Raw genomic sequence first — 6,143 nt, forward strand, 5'->3', positions numbered from 1 at the left:
GCTAGAGACCTCCTGGATACATATCCTAGAGAGACTCATGAATGCGCCCACCTGCAGGAGTGCTGGTAGCATCGCTGTTGGGGACAGTAAACCATGGAAAGGACCCAACGGCCACTGACAGAAAAACACAAACTCCATCCACAAAATGGAATCCTACAGAGCCGTGGAAAGGCACGAGTGCCGGGGACACGCACCCTGCGCGAATCCCGCCAACACAGTGTTGGAGGAAAAGAGCGAGTCGCAGATTGAGGCCGTGAGTGTGGCCGCGAGCCTGTAAACTGCAAAACCGGGCAGCGCTGACCAGTAGGTACCCAGAGATGCTGCCGTTCGTGGCACAACGAGAAAGAGGGGGTGAGCGATGGTAAACCCAACATTCAGGTTGGTGAGGACCCCTGGGTGTGGGAGAGGGGAGGGAAGGGTCACCCCACGAGCCTGGAGACGGGCTTGCAAAGCTCTCTTTTTAGAAAACAGTGCCCGCCACACAGGTTTTCGTTTCATAATTAATGTTTTCAATCCTACGGAAACATTCTAAAGACTTTGTTGTAGATGATCTGCTTCCTGGCAAACCAATCAATCAACCGGCCTGGCAATCTGGCGGTCACTCAGGACCTGCCTTTTCCCCTTCCCACGGCCTTGCCCAGCAGCAGCCTTGTTGTTTCTGGTTTCCACCCAAACGGTGAACCCAACACAGTCGCTGCTCTCTGACTGACAGTACACAGCCTCCTGACCCGTGTCTCTGCCCTCTCCTCCTGCGTTTCTTTTTTTTTTTTTTTCAAAGATTTATTTATTTATTTATGATAGACACAGAGAGAGAGAGAGAGAGAGGCAGAGACACAGGCAGAGGGAGAAGCAGGCTCCTTGCAGGGAGCCCGACGCAGGACTCGATCCCGGGCCTCCAGGATTGCACCCTGAGCCAAAGGCAGGCACCGAACCGCTGAGCCACCCAGGGATCCACTCCTCCTGTGTTTCTTACCCCAAAACCTGTTCCCCATCTAGAGCATTCTCTTGAAGAATGTAGACCAAACCACATCATACCCTGCGTGGAGGGCTTTGCTCGTCTCAGAGCCACAGCCAAGCTCACCCCTGCGGCAGAGATGGGGCCCTGCCCTCTGTCCCAGCACCCTCCCATGGTTGCTTGCTCCCTCCATTCCCACCTGGAGGCCTTGGGCCAGGTTCTAGAACACACAGCCAGCCCCCATCCAAGACTTTGGCACCAGCTGCTCTCTCCACTGTGGCTCCTTCCCATCTTCCAATCCAGTCTGAGATGTCTCCCTCCTTGGAAGGCCCCCTGACCACTTGTCTAAGGTAGGGCCCCCGGGGCTCCCAGCCACGTGCCCTGTTTCATGACCTGAGCATTATTTGGTGCTGTGTTACTGCATTGGCTGCTTCGGACACCACAATGTGAGCTCCACAGAGGAGGAGCCTCTATTAGGGGGCCTCAGCTGTCATGAGCACCATTTTTCTCAGCACGATGTCCTGAAACTTCAACTTACGCTTTGACTTCCCAGTATGGCCACAGTCTTTTTTTTTTTTTTTTTTTAAAGAAAGCTTTTATAAAAATAAATAAATAAATAAATAAATAAATAAATAAATAAATAGCTTTTATACGTATACATACCACATGTAATTATGATAAATTACACATGTGGTGAAATCATCCCCACCTCTTAGTATATTTTTCATCCCTTACTTATCTGCTTGGCTCCACCCCCTCCATGCCCATGTTAACAACATCGTGTGTATCAGTCCATATCTTTCCCCGTGGTCATATAGTCATAAAGCGATCTGCACGCACACATGTGCACATGGGGTGTGGGGGCTCTGAGATTCACCGTGACCCCGCTGACCACCTGCCGTCCACACTGTTCCACGTCTTACGCTTCTCCCTCAGGGCCTTGTGGAAATCCCTCCGAGTCAGTCGGGGTCGTTCCCACTCATTCTTGCTAAATGACAGTATTACAGTCCGAGGTGACGACCACACCAGAATTCAAAGACACCCTCTTGATAAACGTTCATGCTGTGTCCAGATGTTTTGCCACGGTGAACAAAAAACAGTTAACATTTTTAACCCAGAACCGTGAGAACCATCGGGCCCATCTGGGAAGCTTTAAACATCCAGATGGCTAGACCCAGGGGAGTGGCTCAGGAGGGCCAGCCCAACGGATGGAGGGGGGGGTACCCAGAAATCTGTATTTTTAATGACTCTCTAAGAAGCACTGGCTCTGCAAGAAAATGTGAATGTAGCAAGAACCATCTGCTTGTTGGAGGTGCCACCACAGCCTGAGTGGTGTGGGACCCCAGGGCCCCCTGAACTTGCTGATTCTAGGAGCCGCAGAAGGGTGCCAGGCAGGAGGAGGGACAGAGAGGCTGGGGAGGCGATATGGCCTGGGTCACTGATGCTCTACGCCGGCTGCAGGTCAGAAGCCCTGGGCAGCTTTGTGCAACATCCCAGTGTCCCTCCAAGCATGGAGACCTTGTCCTGCTGGTTTCCAGCCTCCCAGGTGACTCTCACGTGCAGGTGGACGGAGAATCACTGACAGGGTTTGGGGGGTCACCTGTCTAGGCTCAAGACTGTCTTCCCCACCTAATGGCTCTGGGACCCGGGCAAGTTCCTTCACTTCTCTGTGCCTCCGTTTCCTTGTCTATAAGGTGAGGGTAATAGTAGTAACTGCTTGCCTGTTGTGGAGAGCAAACCAGGTGACATGGGGCAGGTGTCTGGCGCATGCTGGCACATGGCCCACACTCACTCCCATTAGGCTGTGGGAGACACGGCAGGACGACGATTTTGCAGGGAACGGTGGTTCCCGCCGACTGTCCAGTCCTCCAGCGGGAGCCTCAGCCGCCCCAGCCTGATGCTCCGTCCTCCGGGGTGCAGGCAAAGGTGTGGGAGACCTGAGAGTTGGGCAACCTCCTGCCGGGGCCTTGCAGTTACTTATTCCTACTTGGAATGAGCAGGAGTCAGGAGGGCCCAGCGCCGCACAGAGTTGTCCGTCCGCACAGGAAAGACGGGCCCTCGCCTCCTGTCCGGGCCGGAGCCTCCTCCTGGGTCAGTCTCACGCAGCTGAGAGCAGCAGGGTATCGTCTGAGTGTTGCCAGGATGGCTTTCCCTTCCCCTCCTCCCAAATCTGACCTCTGGGCCTCAAAGGGTCTCTGTCCCCCTAGAATGCGGGGATTAGGGGCTGTATACACAGAAGTGGCTTGGGGAGAGCCTGAGGACGTTACACAACAGGCAACATTTACTGAGCACTTACTATGTGTCAGATGCTATGCTGAGCATCTCACTGAACCATGTGAGCACAATTATTACACCCATTTCGCAGAGGAGAAAACGGACTCAGAGAGGTTCGGTGCTGAGAAGTACCAGTTCAGCATCGGACCGTCCATCCCCGAGGCGCGTGGCCTTTCCACTGTGCTCTGCCGCTCTGCCCAGGGACTGCGCTGTGTGGGCAGAGTGTCTGGACACTCTCTACCCCACCCTGCCCACCCCCAAGTCCGACCCTGGGGAGGGGGCGGGGAGGGGCAGTGTGCTCCGAGGTGGGCATGGTAGGGCTCTGGGGAAACGGGCCTCCTCCTCACTCACCCCACTCCAGACCCCCACCCTGCCCTGGTCTTCTTTTCATCCCGCTATGCCACAAATGCTCCCTACCTCCCCTACCTCCCCTACCTCCCCTACCTCCGGGCTTCCTCCTGCCCCCATGCCTGGAAGCTTGTTCCCTCGCTGGCCCAACCGTGATATTCTTCAGTCTCAGCCCAAATATCTCCACTGCTGGGTAGAGTCCGTCACCTGCTAAAGCAGGCCCCACCCCTCTTCCCCACTCCTTGTGCTCTGTTTCGTGGCACTTGTCACAATTCCTAGTGATCTAGGGATGCCTGGGTGGCTCAGTGGTTGAGTACCTGCCATTGGCTCAGGTCCTGATCCCGGGGTCCTGGGATCGAGTCCCACATCAGGCTCCCACATCGGAGGGAGTCTGCTTCTCCCTCTGCCTGTGTCTCTGCCTCTCTCTGTGTGTCTCTCATGAATAAATAAATAAGATCTTTAAAAAAAAATTTCTAGTGATCTATATATCTCTTTACTTGCTGCCTCCCGAGATATAAACCGAGGTTAGAGATTTTGCCCAGCAAAGAGCAGATGCTCATTGAATAGATTTTGAATGAATGAAGACTACATAAGGGTGCTGGGAAACCTTCTGTTGGGGTATCAACAACTGGCCCAACCTAGCAGCAGCCTTCAGCCTCCCCTAGGACACCCACCCTAACCTTCAGGGTCAAGGCTGACCTCTGTGTCAGAGAAACCATGGTGTGTTGTGGGGAAGTGGGCTGCCCCTACAAGAACCTAGCTCTCATCCTGGTCCCCCTGGGGGTTTCCAGGGCTGAGAACCAGGCATCCAATGCAGCACAGGTGGCTGCCTGGGGAGGCCCTGGTCCTCAGGTTTGATGAGCAAGCCCCAGTGCTCTTAAGAGCCACCAGCCTGAACTCATGGGATCCTGGGTCTCAGCCTAGTGTCACAAGGGTCCAGGACTAAACACCAGTCCCGACAGAGGATACACCAATGGCATCTTCCTCCTGCTGCCCCTGTGATACTCATTGAGGAGCCGAGCTGGATTTCAGAGGGGACGTACGTGGTCCAGCTCATGAAGACCAGAAAGCCCAGTCAGAGAGCCTGGCTGCCCACGGTAGGCAGAGTAAGGCCCCCTTCCCCCAAAGATGTCCCCGTCCTAATCCCCAGAGCCTGTGAATATTTTATCTCACATGCAGACGGGGATCAGGGTTGTGGTTGTACTTGAGGTTATGAACCAGCTGACCCAGAGATGGCCAATTAGCCTGGCTTATCCAGGTGGGCTCAATGTAATGACAAGGGTCCTTAGACGTGGAAGAGGCAAGCAGAGAATCAGAGCAATAGTTGGAGATGCTGCATTGCTGGCTCTGAAGATGGAGGAAGAAGAGGTTACTGGCCAAGAATTGTGGGCGGCCTCTAGAAGCTGGAAAGGCAAGAGAACAGATTCTGTCCTAAAGCCTTCAGAAGACACCCTGCTCTTCTGACACCTTGACATGAGCCTAGTGAGACCCATTTCAGACCTCAGATCTCCAGACTGTAAGATAATAAATGTGTTGTTTGAAACCACAGCGTTTCTGGTAACTCAGGACAGCAGCAGTGGGCAACAAATGTACCAGCGCTACCCCTCGCTGTGGGGACAGGTGAGCGCCATGGTTGGTGGCCCCAACGAGAGCTTCTTTTGCTTCCTCTCTGCCTCGGGGTCAGGTTCCTGGGGCTGTTCAGTGGTGCCACTCACACCAGCCTAAAGCACAAGAGGCAAACTGGAGAAGCGAGAAGTTTCCAGGGCTTTCTGTGGGGTCCAGCCTGAAAGCATGGGGGTGAAGGGGCAGGGGACGGTTGAGAAAAGCCTGCTGGCAAACTCATCCTAGTTCTCTTGATTTTAAGCCCCTGGCTTCTAGAAAGTCACATTCCCCACTGCCCACCCTTTCAAAAAAATAGGATTTTCTCAGCATCATCATTTTGTACCAGCTTCCCTTGGAGGTGAGCTTATTCTGATAAAATCTGGCCACGTAGGGTCATTGGGAGTCTGTTCCAGAGAACCTAAGTAAATTGTGGTGAAGAGGAGGCTTGTGGGAGAGCCTGTAGCACCTCCTCTAACCACCCGGAAGCAGCCCAGTTCTGGGGCCAGCCTGAGTGTGTTTCTGTTTTGCACCTTGGTGGGGGTTAGAAGGATACCAAGCAGAGGGAGTGCTTTCCTGAGGCTCTGGAGCAAGCCCACCGGGCCTTTTATGAGGGTGCATGGCCTCCCATGGGCAGGAAGGAGGATGCTGAAAAGGGTACACAACAGGCGCCCCACACTCTATACACCTCAGCTTCCCCCATTGCCACACTCACAATGCAACCTTCCGGCCACAGCCCAGACCCTCGCCCTGCCACTCACTTGGCCCTGGCAGCCTGGCCCTTGAACCCTGGGCTTGCATGTATGTAGCTATATCACAACTGTCCATGGCAGCCCTAACTCATCCTGTGGCCAACATGGAGCAACCTCACTATCTTACCAAAATCTGGGCCTTTGAGCCCCAAATTCTTCAGGGGCCAGGTGAGCACATGCTTCAGCTGCAAACAACCCCTCTGTCCTTACTGTCA

Source organism: Canis aureus, chromosome 5 (assembly GCF_053574225.1).
Source record: "Canis aureus isolate CA01 chromosome 5, VMU_Caureus_v.1.0, whole genome shotgun sequence".
Taxonomy (NCBI): Eukaryota; Metazoa; Chordata; class Mammalia; order Carnivora; family Canidae; genus Canis; species Canis aureus.